The sequence below is a fragment of the Pinus tabuliformis genome, chromosome 1_1 (genome assembly GCF_031772625.1).
Source record: "Pinus tabuliformis cultivar Carrire ecotype Pingquan chromosome 1_1, CPIR1, whole genome shotgun sequence".
Taxonomy (NCBI): domain Eukaryota; kingdom Viridiplantae; phylum Streptophyta; class Pinopsida; order Pinales; family Pinaceae; genus Pinus; species Pinus tabuliformis.
In genome coordinates this window covers 694,634,116-694,653,296 of record NC_142297.1, presented here as the reverse complement: position 1 = coordinate 694,653,296, position 19,181 = coordinate 694,634,116, and the positions used below count along the sequence as shown (strand labels likewise).

The window sequence follows — 19,181 nt, the reverse complement described above, 5'->3', positions numbered from 1 at the left end:
TGTTTTAATAGATACACGCGGGTTGGGTATGACAGACCCGCGTGTACACGCGTGTAACTCAGGGCAATGTCGCGTATAGGGAATAAAACACTGTTTTTTAAATTTTTGGACCAGGTCTGGAAGGAGGGGTTGCCCTAGGCCATGAGTGCAGCATCACAAACCATAAGAGTGGGATTTGGAGCTATAACACCATGTTGCATACTTTCGATGGACCCCTCTACACGAAAAATGAGAAATACATGAAAAATGTAATTGCAATCACATTTTTCATGTATTTCTCATTTTTTGTGTAGTGGGGTCCATCAAAAGTATGCAACATAGGTACTCCTTGGATGAGGAATCAAATTCTACATCCAACGAGTGTTGTCACTCGAACCATTTTAACATACCAGAGCACCAACCATATCAGGGGAAGAGTGGCTCACTTGTTCAAATTGGCTTCGCTGATTCTTTTTTTCCATCTCATTCGATATCAAAACGAAATGTTTGTGATGAGAATAGAGTACGGTTTCCAAGTTTGAGAAATAAATAGTAAGAACCAAACCTGAGTTCAGAATTATGATGACCAAAAGTTGTTGTGGAAAGTTGATCCATTATCGTGGCCATCTTGGTTTAAAGTGTTGTACATGTTATCTATCCACATAGTAGAATCACCTTCACAACAGGGAAAAATAGGGGCATCCTTGTTTGACCCCAACAATACTCCTTATGAAAAGGGTATCCTGTGGGAGCTGCTCACCAAATGGAAATAGCCTAGATATCATTGCTCAATAGAAACAAGAACTAGATGGCATGAATGTGCATTTCATGGTTATTAATTTGAAGATGCAAAATTAGATGTCATCCATAGTTCAACTCTGAGTTGAGAATCTCTCCCTCCACAAAATATCTCCAAGCGAAATGATGAATTAGATGCCCGTTAAGGTCAATTGGAAACTCTTCATGAGCAAATTAACAACCTCAAAGCATGAATCTTGGAGACTGAAGAGGTTGTCGGGTCCCATAAGGATGAGAGGGTGGACCTTAATAAACTAGCCACATAATAGTCTTTTATCGCCTATGTCTTATACTACCCCATAAATATCATTTCATGTAAGGTCAATTTTGTTGAGTATACAACTACCAAAATAGCAAACAATTGATATAGTGATGTCTTACTTTAGGACTAGTCGGGCAGTTTGAATTTCTACCAAGCAAAAGATATTGTAAATTTCCCATGTGATAACAGGACAAAAATTTAATCACATCTTAATCCAATTCTGTGAAAAAATACTATTCTTATTAATAATTATAAAAGAAATAATATGTAAGTTAAACTTATATATTTAAAAAATAAACATGTAATAATATTAATAATAGAGATTTTTAATTTGCAAATAGGCTTTGCAACGTACAATGGCCTAATATCATATGCCCAAAAAAACATTAATGCATTTTATATGCCATTGTTAACACCACACTTTTGTTATTAATGATTTTAATTCAAATAGTAAAAAGGGCATAACTGCTTTAGACTTAAAAACTCATGTTTTAATCTTTGATTACTACTAATAATATCTTTGATTACTATTAATATTATGGAAGATCCAATGGAGGGTAAATATTTCTATCCACCTAATAATTGTTGATAATTATATTAAAATTTTAGAACATGTCTATCATATTAACTGAACTTAGTCAATAATATATGTAAAGCATTGCTTAATTAGGGAAGAATGACTGAGAAAGAAAATGGATGACACAAGTTTTGCAGGTGATATTAGAGGTCTCCGTGGTTCGTCTGAGTATTAAATTTAGAATTTGGGATTGCCTTGGAATGTTCCAAGATATTTTATATATCGACACAATTTACATGTGATACTTCGACACAATGGTATTTTCAGCTTTTGTATATATTGTGTCATATCATTACTGTAATGATATTGAAAATAATACACATCTATTGTGCAAATCTCATTTTTGCAATTGTATTTTCAACTTTTGTATATATCGTGTCATATTATTACTGTTAAAAAAATACACATTTACTGTCCAAATCTTTAAAAGAAAATGACATATTTTGGAGTTTTTTTTGGAATGAGGTAATTTTTTTATTATTAAATTTTCATTTGTATTATTTAAATTGGGTTTTTATATATAGATTAAGATCTTTCATAGTTCAAACCTATTATTCCAATAATTAATAAACAAATTTAACAAGAAAATAAGTTAAAAAAACCTGCCAAACTTAAAATAGTTATGTCATTGTAATAGGACTCACTTCACTAATAAGATTATACAGGGAAAGACTTGCATAGCTCGCCCACAAAGTACAAGGTACATGCACCCAATTCAATATTTGGGTTTAGGACTCACTTCACTAATAAGATTATACAAGGAAAGTACAAGGTACATGCACCCAATTCAATATTTGGGTCTAGGACTCACTTCACTAATAAGATTATACAGGGAAAGACTTGCATAGCTCGCCCACAAAGTACAAGGTACATAAATTAAATTAATATGAAAAATCCAATACAACTAACTTATACCATGCTCGATTCTGCATTTTGTCGTTGTTGCGGTGATGCTCCATCCTCCCTTTTCCAACTCCTCCATTTCCCCACTGTGTACACTGCTTCCACAAGTTTCCTTTCCTGCAGATCAACTGCCCATTTGCTGCAGCTCTCCACCAATGTAGGTCCCACTCTCTGCATGCAAACACCAAGAATGTCTGCTAATGAGCTTTGTAATTCATCCAATAGTTCCCTAAATTCACCAGATGTGCAATCTATACTCTTGCACAATTTGTAAGACGCGTTCCCTGCCGCTACCTTCTTCCATTCCACAAAGTCTTCTCCATTTTCAATCACCTCAGCCTGATCTTTACTCTCTTCTACGAGATTATTGATTGCTTCAACTGCCTATTGCATAATTGTGATATATGTGGACTCTCGAGATATTGCACTTGTTGAGATTTTTTGTTTTGAATAAAATAGGCAAAATCTCAGTAGATGACAACAATAGGAATTAGTTCCTAGATTAGCTCCAGTTTGTTGGGAGGGAGTTAATGCATCCTAAATTTGATGTGAGAGGATTTATGAGACAGTTAGATCCTCCTTGCTATATAACATACGGATGGTTTGGGAGTAGTGTGAGAGTTTGTGAAGATTTGTTTTATGTAATCCCCTGTTTGATTAATAAAGAATTTTCGATGCCTATGTTGTGTGGACGTAGCCCAGATTGGTTGGGTGAACCACGTTAATTGCTGTGTCTTTATGTGCATGAGTTATTTTCTGAGTATTTGTTTTAGATCGTTGTGCATCTGATCTCCAACAAGTGGTATCAGAGCCGTTGGAGGTGGAGCGCGTACTGGACGTGGAGCGCGTGTTGGAGGTGGAGTGCAAAGGCGTGTTAGTGACTGCTGGTGCATTGAATGGTCATGCGTGGCAAGTTTTGGACCTGCGTATATGAGCAATTGTTTAACTGTTGTCCACTGTTGTTTCCAGCCTGCATGAAGTGGTGTGTGTTTAATGTATCAGCGCAGAGTGAAATCAGAATACAACTGCGTGAACACAAGCCTAAAAACAACGACCAAATCCGAGGCAGAAGAGCGGTAACCGAGTCTGCTGGTGGAGGTATTACCTGCGTGTTAATGCGTGAAGGTTTTTTATTATATGCAACTGCTGCGTGCGCATTTTTTAATAATTCTATGGTTGCAGTCCCTCCATGAACCGATTATGGAAAGGTTCCGTTACGTTAACATTCGTGCTTATGGGAAAACTTTGTTTTATTTTATGTTACCCATATGATTGAATGCACAGGATATTTAAAATGAATCCGTGTCTGCATCTGGGCACCCAAAGTTTTTTTTTTAACCTTCGGAACCAGAAGCCAGATTTCGAGAACGACAATGGCAGGTTTACTTGAGCTGAGAGAGCCCATCGTGGAATTGGTTCTGCGTGGGGATTTATAGGCCGAGTCCAAGGAGTGCAAGATCGCTGAGAGCACGTTGGAGGCGTTGTGACAGCGCTGGACCTGCGTGGAGGTGAACCTCTGTGATACATCCCGTCCACTGGTTCTTGTGTTCGGGGCCTCAGGGTCGGTGGCTTTATTTTCATCCTCATTGCTATTAACACATGTGCTTTGGAAAGCGAATGACTAAATTTTTTTTATAGCCAGTGCCTCTTTTGCTTTATGTTGCTGAATTGTTGTCATATTGGGCGAAATCGAGCTTAAGAATTCGATATGTGTTGTTGAGGATAGATAAACAAAGCGCCAAAACCATTTTTGTTGGGTGTTTTCTAATTGTAATTCACACAGCAAATTTTTTTTTTAGCGAAGGCATATAAGGAATAGGCAGTTTTTTAATCGCTGGTATTTAACAGTTAGATCTTGGAGATTATTGTGTTTTGTGCTGATACAAAATGGCGAAAACTCAAAGTGCTCGTTTTGAAATTGAGAAGTTTAATGGCAAGAATAATTTTGAGATCTGGAAGGTGAAAATGTACGATTTGCTTGTCCAACATGGTGTGGCAAAGGCGTTGTTGGGCAAATCCAAACATCCTTACAACATCACAGATAATGAGTGGGCCGAGATGGATGAAAGAGCGGTAAGTGCTATTCGACTGTGTCTAGCTGATGATGTCCTGTTTAATATCGTGTCGGAAACAACAACTGCTGGTTTGTGGACGAAACTGGGGAAACTGTACATGACCAAATCCTTAACCAATAGGATTCTCCTGAAGCGACAGTTGTACAGTTTGCGAATGAAGGAAGGTACATCGATTGCTAATCATTTAAATGCTTTTAATACTCTTCTTGTGCAATTACAAAGTATAGAAGTAAATATTCAATCTGATGATAAAGTTATTACTTTATTGTGCTCGTTGCCCGAATCATGGGAGCATTTTGTTACTTCTATAAGTCTTAGTTCATCAGAAACTATTGAGTTTGATGATGTAGTTGCATCCTTATTATCGGAAGAAACAAGGAGAAGGTCGCATTCTGAAACCTCTACATCAGAAGCTATGATGGTTAGAGGTCGTTCGAAAGAAAGACACTCCAGGAAGCCGAGCGACTCACGTTCAAAGTCAAAAGGGAAGAAGAGTAAGCTAAAGTGTTGGTTTTGTGGAAAATAAGGGCATTTAAAGAATTCGAATAGACTATCTGCAACTTTACTCGGCAAGTTATCGGTTTCTTTATCAGACTCATCAACCAAATCCACGAATTCATATGCAAAGTATGATTTTAAATAACTTTCCCCTAAGTGGGAGACAGTCATATGTTTGAAGGGTTCTAGTTGCTGGCATCAGTCCAGACGCAATTCCTTAATCACTAGAGCCAAAGTGTCAGCTAGAGTGCAAAAGAATGAGCAAAGTTAGCTTGCAGTAAACGATATGGAAAAGCGCATCCAAACATGCCCAATTGCAGTACCTCTAGATTAGTTGGTGAACATTATGCAATGAGATTGGTAAGATCTTTATTTGCTATAAGAGAGCGGTCTGGAATGCAAATTTGTGTTTGAGACCTTGTAATGAATAATCCTTAGGTCTATGGAGTCATTTTACGCAAGGCACAAAATGAAGTAGGAATTTTGTTTTGGCTGAATCAGGAATTCCTTCCAACGTCTCAACATGTTTAAACATAAATCATATAGCCAAGGATGTATAACTTGGGTCACAAAGTCCTTGTCCCGTGAAGGCTTCCATTCATTAACTGAAGAAAGAGGGTTTTCATTGCCAGAAAGATTTTCCTGACGAGCATTGGCCTGGGACCTCTGCTGAGAAGATGATGGTTGGTTCACCATTTTGAGGATTGAAATATGCAAAATATGAAGCCCGCCTTCGGGCTGTCAAAAGAAACCTCTCTCTCGATGTAATTCTATTCCGATTCTAAGGAGGACCATGCTCTTCAATTACATTTTGTTCAACAACATTAGCACTGGACATCATCTCCAACGGGATTGATTTGAATTGCAGATGTAATAGTTTCATTATTCTCTGTTAAGTCCATTTGGTGAGAAGATGCAATTGCACTAATTCCTTCTTCTGCATCATTAACTAATAGTTAAAGCGAACATCGCATAATTGGTCAAGTACCCATAATTTGTGAGGTCGTTGAGCAAAGCCACGACATATAGCACTCAGCGTTATTTGTCAGGTCCCTCAGGTCCGCATATACTTCAACCTGGCCGAAGATAAAGACGACGACCAAAACAGGGCTGATAAAAAATTTCACGTGTTGATTTTGATGGGTTGGAAGTATGAAAATAGAAGGAAAAGTTTGACTCGGTTAGAACAATGTTTGCCTGAATTTGAACTCAATTTACAAGTATTGTTTGTATGTAACTAATACATATAAATTTACCAATATTATAACATAACATTTTATATAATGAAATTTTACATTAACTTTTACTATTAATTTAATTTGCAATATCCCATGCAATAATAATTTCCCTTCTCTCGTTAATAAAGATAGCACATCCCATTGTTATGCAACAAAGATCATCCAAAACCGTATTCACTTACAAATCCAGAACTGTAATCACTTATAAAAGCTGACAAGAGGTGACCCTGGATCTTGAGGTCTGCGGTGTGACTCTCCCAACGTTTTAGCGCTGAAAACAATAAAAAAAATTGGCATCATTCAAAAAAATAGTCACAAGGTCTGGTGTGAGATACAATCCGTACTGACGTTTCTCTTTACATACCATACGAAATTACCATCTTCGCAACCATATGCGGTTGTGATCTACGATGCGGTGAGCGTGGATCGAACACGCGACCTTCAGATCTTTAATCTGACCCTCTCCCAACTGAGCTATCCCTGCCCTATGAAAATCACTTATTTTAAAACAATGGTGTCATCGTCGTCACAAAATTGTTGCAATCAATAATGCGAAGAACTTTTGTGATTTTGCCTGTGATACCATACGGATGCCTATTCAAATTTTCCTCCGTCACATGATATGAATTTTGCAGATGAAACATGATTAATTGAACCAAGTTACTGCTACTCTTATATATGGCCTCTATTTTGCAGATGGGCATAATTGAAGCAAGTTACTGCTACTCTTATATATGGCCTCTATTTTCCATTAGGCTAGGGTTACTTCTGGATTGACTGCTGCAATCAGATTAAATAAATTTTAAATAAATAGAGTAGTTTAAAGATGTTATAAATTTTAGCCAGATTAATGGAAAGCCGTTAATGTTCTGTATCCCAGGGATTTCAATGGGTTTTATGATCCTGAATCGATTTTTACTTTCAAAAAAGTTATTCAAACACTACAACAATGAAATTTTTTGGAAATTTTCATGCCATATTTTAACCAGAAGTTTGAAATCAATGAGAAATTGTGATCTAACCATATTTTAACCAGAAATTTGAAATCAATGAGAAATTGTGTTCTAACCAGGCCAAATCAAAACGACATTTATATCATTAAATTTCATGTAAAAGAAAAATGAAAATATCAAATATCAAATGCTATATCTCCTACAAATTCTCAAATAACGAATAATATAGTATATATACGTTTCTATTTTTATATTTATTTAATATGATTATAAAATAACTGCAGTAGGGAAAAAGAGTCAAGTAAAATGTGATTAATATAGGTTGATTAGAGTGACAGCAATGAGTCTGAGCTGCATCTCCTCTTAATTAATTATGTGTCATCCTCTTCATATCCCCACAAGCATTTCAAGTGATTTTTAAATGCATATCCTCACTTTTTTAACTGTGTCTGAACAAACTTAATGCGACCTGTAATGCGAAGGAAGCTCTCAATTGGGTTTCAAATAACGACATACAATTTTCATGGAATAATCGATAAATTTCATGGATGTTAATTTTCTTTAATATAATAAATAAATGAATTGTTTTTACTGAGATTTTTTGAAGTTTTTTTTGGATTTTTCTGGTCAATTTTTTTAAAATCAGTTATAAATTTATTGAAATCACAAGTTTGATGAGTAATCCCTACATAATCTAATTGCTTTAAATTTTTTTCAAAAATGTTGAATTCATATACACAATCAAAAAACCAATTTAAATAACATAAATCAAAATTTCACCTTAAATTTTTTTCACGAATTCCAACAGCAAAAAATTTAAAAAATAATACTAAAAACAACTCTATAAATAAACAACTAATAAGTAACTAGTCAATTGGATTAAAAACAACTCTATAAATAAATAACTATTGAATTGGTTTCAATATAATTCTCTGCCGCTCAACCCCTACGGATTCACATGTTTTGAAATGGATTTTCATGAAATCATCCCCACTTTATGCACCTCATAAGAAAATTGATTGTTATTCATTTTATTGTAAGTTCCGTTTCATGAAAAAATGCCTTTAGCACGGTTAGAAAATCAGCATTAGGTTGAGGCTGAAGCAGTTGGGGATGTAGCTCAAACGGTAGAGCGCTCGCTTTGCATGCGAGAGGCACGGGGTTCGATACCCCGCATCTCCATGTTTTAAATTACAAACATGGTTGATTTTACGGCGAATAACGCAGAATTTTTGGTTTACATAGCTTGCAATAGTTATCAATTCATTCCTAACAAAACTCATCCACGATCACACGTGTTTAGCATGAGCTTTTAGTTCACCGAGGAGGATCAGTGTCCATCTTCATTATTAACAACAATGCAAAGTGTCAAACTCAATTTTATGGGTACAATAATGTTTGAACAAGGAGGAGGATCAGTGTCCATCTTCATTATTGACAACAATGCAAAGTGTAAAACTCATTTTTATGGGCACAATAATGTTTGAACAATGAAAGTCATTCATTTCATGAAGACGGAAGATATTTATATGACTATGACAAAATTGTTTAAACTATACAATTTGGTCACTCAAAACCAACAAGGTCAAGAAGGCAACATTGGAAGACAATTATGAAAAGATGATTATCACAAACAACTTGTAAAAGGAAGACTTAATGTTTGAACAATGAAAGTGATTCATTCAATGAAGAGGGAAGATATTTATATAACTATGACAAAATTGTTTAAACTATACAACTTGGTCACTCGAAACCAACAAAGTCAAGAAGGCCACATTGGAAGACAATAACGAAAAGATGATTATCACAAAAAACTTATAGAAGGAAGTAATGTTTCAACAATGAAAGTGATTCATTCAATGAAGAGCGAATATATTTATATAACTATGAGAAAATTGTTTAAACTATATAACTTGGTCACTCGAAACCAACATAGTCAAGAAGGCCACATTGGAAGAGAATAACAAAAAGATGATTATCACAAAAAACTTATAAAAGGAAGTAATGTTTCAACAATGAAAGTGATTCATTTGATGAAGAGGGAAGATATTTATATAAGTATGAGAAAATTGTTTAAACTATACAACTTGGTCACTCGAAACCAACAAAGTCAAGAAGGCAACATTGGAAGACAATTACGAAATGATGATTATCACAAACAACTTATAGAAGGAAGTAATCTTCCAACAATGAAAGTGATTCATTCAATGAAGAGTGAATATATTTATATAACTATGAGAAAATTGTTTAAACTATACAACTTGGTCACTCGAAACCAACAAAGTCAAGAAGGACACATTGGAAGACAACAACGAAAAAATGATTATCACAAACAACTTAAGAAAGGAAGTAATGTTTCAACAATGAAAGTGATTCATTCAATGAAGAGCAAATATATTCATAAACTATGAGAAAATGGTTTAAACTATACAACTTGGTCACTCGAAACCAACAAAGTCAAGAAGGCCAAATTGGAAGACAATAACAAAAATATGATTATCACAAACAACTTATAAAAGTAAATAATGTTTCATCAATGAAAGTGATTCATTCAACGAAGAGTGAATATGTTTATATAAGTATGAGAAAATTGTTTAAACTATACAACTTGGTCACTCGAAACCAACAAAGTCAAGAAGGCAACATTGGAAGACAATAACGAAAAGATGATTATCACAAACAACTTATAAAAGGAAGTAATGTTTTAACCATGAAAGTGATTCATTCAATGAAAAATTATGAGAAAATTGTTTAAACTATACAACTTGGTCACTCGAAACCAACAAAGTCAAGAAGGCGACATTGGAAGACAATAACGAAAAGATGATTATCACAAACAACTTATAAAAGGAATTAATGTTTCAACAATGAAAGTGATTCATTCAATGAAGAGTGAATATATTTATATAACTATGAGAAAATTGTTTAAACTATACAACTTGGTCACTCGAAACCAACAAAGTCAAGAAGACCACATTGGAAGACAATAACGAAAAGATGATTATCACAAACAACTTATAAAAGGAAGTAATGTTTCATCAATAAAAGTGATTCATTCAATGAAGAGCGAATATATTTATATAACTATGAGAAAATTGTTTAAACTAGACAACTTGGTCACTTGAAACCAACAAAGTCAAGAAGGCCACATTGGAAAACAATAACGAAAATATGATTATCACAAACAACTTATAAACGTAAGTAATGTTTCATCAATGAAAGTGATTCATTTAATGAAGAGCGAATATATTTATATAACTATATGTAAGTAGAGTAAATGGAAAACTTCAAAGGGGATGGACGTAGATATGTACATAATTATGCATTTGCAAAATATAGTAAGGAGTGATAAGAAGCAAAAATAAAAACTAAAGAAATCTAAATATGTTAATAACATATATGTCACTAATACATGTGGATTAGAAGGTGAATCATAGACTATGGATTTATAACATAAATTGATATAAGATTATTGGTATAGAATTCAATTATTTTTTATGTACATGTAGGAAGTTAAATAATGTATATCCTCATTATTTTCCATGAAGAAATACATCGTTAAAAATCATATACTATTAAAATGACGAAAATATAGACAAATAAAACCTAAAATTTACCTAGCAAAGTCTAATGAAAAAGCAAATTATCCTTCCTCCAAAATGAATCTTTAACCCTTTGGTTTTACCTAGATGACATAATGAATTGATCATGAATCTCAACTACCTCTTGATAAGTATGGAAAATGGGGAACCTTCAAATTTTTATAAGGCAATAAGTAGGATATGTCAAGGTTGCTCAGTGTCCCATGTTCCTTTTTATCATATTGGTTGGCACCTTGGAATGTCTCATCAAACATGCTACATGTAGAAATATCAATATAAGTATGTCAATATTTAGACGCTTTAATCTAGCCACCTACTTTTGGTTTATAAAGTATATCAATTTCTGAAAACTTTAATCCAGTAGTCACTGCTATTTTATTCATGGTTAACACTCTCCTCTTCTCAACAACAAATGTAAGAGGAGCCACATAACTCATAAACGTACTTTCTAAATTTGAAATATAGTTACATGACATATTTCTCAATATGAAACTAAGAATTAATAGTAAAATTTATAAGATGTTAAGTTTTAAGAAAAAATCACTTCCAACCATAATAAGGATTCCCTTTAATAGAAATTGATCATAACAAAAATGACAATGGAAGAGTAGCGTATTTTAAAGTTAATGGAAGAAAAATGGATTTTAAATGTATTATCAAGTTAAGACCTTCCCCTTAATCAAAAGAATTATCTAATAATAATTGTTAGGGTAAACTTGAATCGGTGAAAGAGTCAAAACTCTTAGGTCCATAGTGAAGGTTTCAAGCATGTGATTTTGGTGGCCTATGGCATTAGAGCCCATGGATTACATGTGATAAATCCTTTAAAAGGCTCGAGGATTCTCTATTGTAATTTTCCCGGGTTGAGTGGAGGGATTACTTGGTCAAAATGGGAGCTTAGTTGCTTTTAAGTCATTACATGAGTGCTTTTAAGCCATAAGATAATAATATACCTATTAATAGGTTGGTTTTCTCCCAATTCAGTTTTTCCAAGTATTTCACGATGTGCATGATTTACGTGTTTTGTTGTTATGTATGTGATTTTTATCATTATTTCTCTCATATTGTTTTTATTTCTAGCAAATGGTGTCAAAGAAATTTTGGCTCCAAGGGGGTACTTTTTGTGATTAATGGGTTTTTCTCGAGCCTGTGGTAGACAATGTTACAGTAGGAGATATATCGAGTTGATTCTTGCGCTGAAAAGAAATGCCAAGTAATTCAAAGATAGAGATCAATAAACTCAATAGGCAGAGTTTTGAGCTATGGAAGCTCAAAATGGAATATCTATTAGTGGAGAAAGATTAGTGGATTTATGTGGATCTAAGTACTACACCAACATGGATGTCGACAAAAGATTGGGCCAAGTTTGATCAAAAGGAAAAAAGCACAATAAAATTGTGTCTATCGTATTTATTATTACGGAATGTTTCAAGAGAATTTATAGCAAAGGAATTGTTGAATACGTTAGGGACTTTCTATTAGTCTAAGCCCCCTAGTGAATAAATTGTTCCTATGGAAAAAAATTTAAAACCTAAGGAGGAAGCATGGAAATTCGATGAAAGCATCTTAATGCCTTCAATACTCTTGTAAGTTAGGTATTATCTATTGATATTAATATTTTAGATTGAATTTCATCTCTCAAGCTCTCACTTTTACTTGCATCTACACATGAAATAAATTTATTACAACAAATACTAAATCTCCAAAAATCAATCAATCATCTATGATCTCCATCTATCAATCATTTATGTTCTCCACTCTAATTGCCTTCATAAGAAAATTTGGTGTTTCCCGTTCTTGTAGCATAATTTTAATTTTGTTCTTCTTATATTCTTATGACACTGTTTGGAAACTGTCTATCATCTTCAAGAGCTACAACACCTGAAATCACACACAAATCATTAGTCTTAAAATCATAAGGATCTTTAGCCTCATTTTCTATATTTGTTATCATATATTTGTGCTTATATGAATCTTTCAAGCAACCCATGAGATTCTCATCAAGCTTCTCATCAACATCATCATCCTCCCTAAGGAATGATCCTTGCTTTGGTTCACAATAGTGAACTTCCCCTTCCTCATACTCAGTTGCTTTCAGTTCCTCTTCCTACAACAAAGCACTCTTCAAGTGCCTCAAATTCTTATTCAAATTTCCTATAAAAAGTTTCTTAATAATCCATGTAACCTATGTATTCATTCTCCATCGATATCACTGGTCTTTTGCACTTTATTGTAGTAGCATCATCATTACACTGAGTCTCCCCTTAATCTCATTCATTTCTTAGTCAAATTCCTCTTAACTCATCTATTTCATTCTTATTCCATTTGCTTTGGAATTCTCCTCAATTCTATTGTAGCTTACACTTGAACCCTTTTCATGACCATCAATAGTCATCTTTACTCTTCCTCTATGAAATTCCTTTGTTCACTTGTGAGTTACACTAAGCCTCGACAATAACAACTCTATTTCACCCTGCTACAAGTACCTCACCAAGCTTCTCTACTCTAATCTTGGCCCTTTGATAACATTGTTTCTCCTTCTCTAGAAACTTTTGAGCTTCCTCTACTACTATAGGCTTTTTCACTCTAGTCACTCTCAAAAGTTTCACTTGCTGCTTTCTCTGGACAACTCTACTTACATTGAAATTGTGGAGTTGTTTGAACAAATTCTACCCAACCTTAACTGGAAGTTGTTTATCTATTTTGTATACAATTGTTGTTGGATGGGTTACCATACATTTCCTTCTTTCTTTCTCTACTACTACCATCAATCAAGAAATACTTTGTCCAACTATCATCTGTAAATCGTAAAGGCCATTCTTACTTGTCAAATCTCAATACATCTACATTTCAAGATTTTTTTGGCTTCTTTTGCTTTGCATTGTTGTAAGAACCTTTTTCTATCGATCTTGTCTAAGATTTCTCGAATCTACCTTTAACAATTCTCCCTAGCTCTAGTGCTTGACTAGAATTGTCTTCTCCTTTGTACAAAATTCTCGAATATGCTCTTTTTGCGATTCAAAGAGATCCCATACTTACGACATCGATCAGATATTTGCTTTAGATGACGGAAATGATCCAATTTATTCTTTGAAAATACAACTACATCATCCATAGACTACTACACTTTTTCCAATTAAGCCACAAAATGTGATGTCCATAGCCCTTTGAAATGTAGCACCATCATTGATAAGTACAAATGGCATGCACTTAAAGGAAAAAGTTCCCCAGTTTTTCCAAAACGTGGTATTTAGACAATCTGCTTCTACTACTAGCACCTAATTGTATTCAGAGAAACCATCTAGTAGAAAGAAAGTTTATGAACCAAATATTGTCTCGAGTATTTGCTCCATAGATGGCATAGGGTACTTATGTTTATCTGATGCCTAGTTGAGGTTGCAAAAGTCAACACATAGGTGTATCTCACTGAATTTTTTTCTAACAGGGACCAAGTTGGAAACCAATTAGAATCTCTCAATTTGAACATGATATGAGCATCCAACAACTTCCTTAACTCCTTTTGGATTAGTGGTTGAAGCATTGGATGAAATTTTCTTAGCTTTTGTTTAAACGACTTCACCATTTCTTTTATAGGAATGATGTGATAGATAACACATGTATCATATGTCTTTAAATCATAATATGTCCATGCAAACACATCATTATACTATTTGAAAATATGAATAAAATCCCATCATTCTTATGGAGCACAATATGTATCGAGGTTCACATACTTCATATTGTCTTTTTTTCCCAATTCGACTTGTTCATGTGATAATGTTGAGCTCTGAGTCTTAGTGTTAATTGGTTCTGTAAAGTGATTTTGCAAGTCATAGGGTTTCTCTAGAGACACCACAACTTTAGGCACAATATTCCATTTCGTTGCCTTAACTTCTTCTTGCAAAGCCTTATCGTGCTCATCTTCTTAAATGGAAAAATCTTTAAACATGTCCACATTGGCCATGAAATGCAATATCTATTGGTCATCATTGAAAACATGAAAGTTAGTTACATTATCAGGCACAAATGGCTTATAAATAATCTCTATATAAAAACCATCTCTTAAAGGTGACATCATAACAACTGCGTTGGCTAATATATCTACGGAAACATTACAAAGTCTAGGAACAAAAATAATATTAAACACTTTAAAATAACAAATAAGTCACCATACCTCTTGCTAGTAGTTTTTTAGTTTTGGTGAAACATAGTGGATAATATTCTAACAGGTGACAACCTCTGAATCATAAATTAACTTAAGCAACTCCAACTTGAGATTTATGGATTTCTTTAGTCCCATAACGGGTTCTTCATATTCATCAGTGTTGTTTGTGCACTCAAACTCCAAGCGACATGATAAAATATACCTTTTGTTATGTGGGTCTATGAGAACACAACTAGCTCTGGAGCCATCCCGAGTCTTAGAACCATTGAAATACAAAGTCCAAAAATCAGTAGCTACTAAGCTAGTTCCTATACTACTACTATGTACATCTATATTACAAGATTCATTTGCACCATTTGGACTGCAAGGAAGGAGCTCCAACTGTGTATCTGATGGGATGGGTGATGGATGCACTTGATAACACATGTAGTCAAACTCTAAGAAACAATTCCAAAAAATAATGTCTGCAAAGGGCATAGGCTCATTATGTCCTTCTAAAGGTGTAGCAATGTATTTCATGTAAGTCTCACTTTCTACTTGAATATGATTGTTTGTACCCTTATGTGGAAGCCACAAATGTGACCAGTCTATTAAGAAATATCATTGTAGTTTGCAAGACCAATCTCTACTCAGAAGCAAACTATATGCTTCAGGGATGTCCACAATAACATTATTAATACGTTGGTGAACTCTTTGGTTAGATGATAAAAGAATAATAACACTATTAAGTTCACCAATTTTCTAGAACAAGGATCTATCTTGCTGAATGATTCGTGCATCATTTTTTTCCCATTTAGCATTGATTTTCTTGGCAACAGATAATGACATGAAATTTGCAAATGCAACAAAATCAACCAAACAATTATGGAAATTATAATTAAATATTTCAAAAGTTAATAGAAAAGGGGGACAAAGGGACTTAGTGTTCAAATTAACAACATTAACTACAGACTAAAAAATATCACGAGACTTATCAGAAAAACTTGAGAAGTGGAAACTTCCTTACCAGATGAAGGTTGTCCTGAAAGGCTTGGATAAGCAGTTCATGCTATCCTATTATCTTTGCAAGCTCAAAGATTGAAATGTTGGTGCAAGCTCATTTCATCTCTTCAAGAATGTTGTATTCAATAGTCTCATTCTTAATAGGGAGTGCCAAAGGATTAAGTGGTGTTGCCTTTATTAGAAGGCTCAAGAGTGGTGGACTTATTCTTATTATTCGTGGAAGTGTTTTTAGGAGCACTCCAAGACTTGTTCTGTAGACTCTGAGTAGAGTTGGTAGGTGGAACAATCCTTCTCAGCAATTGTTGTTTCAACTCTTGCTCATAAATAGGTCATTTGATCCTTAGATTATATTGCTCATTTGTATGTTTAGGAGGAGCATCACTCACTAATGGCTCTTCAGCACATTGTTTATTAGCATTATATATGATACAAAATGTGTTAACTTCATATCCAACACCCGAGATTTCTTCTATCGTGGTACATTCACTTGCTTCTTCAATCTGCAAAAATTGTTCTTCTACTAATAAAGTATCTAAAAATTTGGTCATCATAGCATTCTTGTTGTGATTCCATTGGGGAGATGTCTTTTCTGAATGCTTCTCTTGATGGAAAGTGCGGTATTTAACCATATCCCAATTTTCTACATTGAACACAAAATTTGAAATCTGAGCTGATTTTTCTGATTGATTATTGTTATTATTTCTGAAGAAAGGTGGATTGAGAGACTTTCTACTAGTAGATTCCTTGCTTGGCTTTTTCTTTAATTCAAAAACTTGAGAAATTTAGCCAAGCTTTCCATATCAAAAGAATATTTCTCTTTAGCTTTAGTGTAAGGGGCTTGAATCTTCTTACCAGTGTCTTTGAAGTCTTTAGAATCTTCTTGGTCAATAATAGTTCCAATGGCACACAAGTCCTTTTCTATAGCAATGGATTCTGCAAAGTTCAAAGCCAAAGTATCCTTTGCAACTCTTTTGACAAATATCAAAATATTGGTTGGCAGGGTAGCTACGTAATAATATTTAGTAATGGTATCATGGAGTTGCACATCTACAGGGAACTTGTTTAACAAACAGATAAACATTTGATTGAAATCTTTTACTTACTCCTTTTCCCCCATATTAAGGTTACCGATTTATTTTAACATGGCAAGAGTTTTATCATCTGTAAACTTCTCTAGAAACAATTTCTTAAACTCCCTCCAACTAAGAATTGAATTGGTCGGAAGACTGTGATACCATACTGACGCTCTACCCTCTAGAGTGTATGGAAAGAGCCTGCAAGCAACGTCATCAAAATGTACCCCAAGCATTCAAAAATGCATATAGAAATCATCAATATGGTCTTCAACCTTAGTCTTATTATTAGGATTAAAATTTAAAAGCAAAATTTTCAGGTGTTTAGGCATGCAGTGAAGATTATCCGAAGAGAAAGTGGCCCTTGGTCCATCCAATCCAAGTCTTAATCAACCGTGTTCTCTCCTTATTCTTCCTCCTTGCCTTCTGATTTTGATTAACCTTCTTCTTCACCATTCAAGTGCTTGTTGTAATCAGGTTTCTCTTCGTTTCTCGGTTGTTCTTCATAAAAAAATTGAAAATATTCCCTGTCACCTTCGAAATCCTCGTCAATAGGTGGAAGGGTCCCTTGTTGATTAATTATTTCCACATAATCAACTAACTCTTCAAGGGTAGCAATAAGAAAATCTTCCGCCGAAGAAGCTAATACAACGCTAGGAGTTATCTCTTTCTTTGCTAGCTTGTGAGGAATGATATCAATAACATGTGAGCCAAGAGCTCTTGCAAATTGACAAGTAATAGGCCAGATTGTCTAGAGTTGGTCGTAAGTAACTTCAAATGCTTGTTCCAAACCAAGATGAGAAGACCCTCCTACCTCAGGTGTGGGAGTTGAAGTGGAACTCAATGCTTTACTACCTTGCACAAAAGATGAATTATTGGGATATGGTGAGTCATCAGCCATAAAAATGTGGTTGCCCTCCTTCTAGCGCCAAAATGTTGAAAGTGTTGGACCTTTCCAACATAGAGGGGGTCTCCTTGATATGAGGTCGCAATTAGACCTCACAACATTTGGTGTAGGATCCCCATCCAAAAATAAGGCATGACTGCTAGATTCTTAAATATTTTCCTTAGCTTGACCAATTATCATAAGAGAGTAGTGTGCATGTAATTAGTAATAATCAAGTAAGTGTACCTTGTGAAGTGTTCAATTCTAGAATGTTCCAAGGTTCTTTCACCGGAAGGAAACAAGAGTGGGTCATTAAAAGAAGAGTTATAGTAATAATCTAGTAAAGGCACACACATACACATATGAAGGAATCATTAGTCATCAAGAAAAAATGTTCACATCGATGCAAAGATTGGTAAAATAAGTACAACACATATTCAATAAGATGAGCATCAAAGCCATCAAAATAGTTCAATTTCTTTAGTACATATGAATGTGAACATATACCGCAAACATCCAAAGAATAGTCTTAAAACATTCATGATATACACATGAAAATGTGTTGCCCCAATGAGCTTCAAATATTAAGCAAAAGTTGCAAGATACATTGATACAATGAACAACACTAGCTCCAATAGTGGAGTGTTTGAGCCACTATTTTCTCTCCAAAAGGACTATCTTTATCTCTCTAATCCATTGTGGGATAACCCAAGGTGAAAATTCCCTTATTTGAGTAATGAGGCTTCTTTTATAACAATGGGAATGACGTTTCATATCCTCATGACTCTTGAAATTCTCTCATGACACTTAGACTTCTATTATGACCTTTGGACTTCTAAACAACTTTTGAACTTCTAAATGACTTTGGAGCTTTTGTATGACTTTTGGACTTCTCCATCTGAATCTTCTGTCCATATATGACTCATGGACTTCCACATATTTACATTTACAATAATTACAAAATTACATCATCATGTGACGACAACATGACAAGTCACTCAAATTGCTGGCTTTGACCCATAGTGACTTGTGACATGGATTTTGTTGAGAGGTGACAATGCTACCACCTATGTCTTCAGTACTTGATGTTCATTTCTCATTGTTGTTACCTTCTACCCTCCAAAGGGTCTTGAGATGATGTGGAGTCTTTATGGATCACTTTGATAATCC

At 34.4% G+C, this 19,181-nt stretch overlaps 2 non-coding genes across 2 annotated transcripts; one reads left to right on the top strand and one right to left on the bottom strand.

Moving 5' to 3' along the window:
* Positions 1-6,741: 6,741 nt before the first annotated feature.
* Positions 6,742-6,814, bottom strand: TRNAF-AAA (transfer RNA phenylalanine (anticodon AAA)). The gene has a single exon. It is a non-coding gene; the product is annotated as a tRNA-Phe (tRNA).
* Positions 6,815-8,392: 1,578 nt separating this feature from the next.
* TRNAA-UGC (transfer RNA alanine (anticodon UGC)) lies at positions 8,393-8,465 on the top strand. Its single transcript has one exon. It is a non-coding gene; the product is annotated as a tRNA-Ala (tRNA).
* Positions 8,466-19,181: the final 10,716 nt, after the last annotated feature.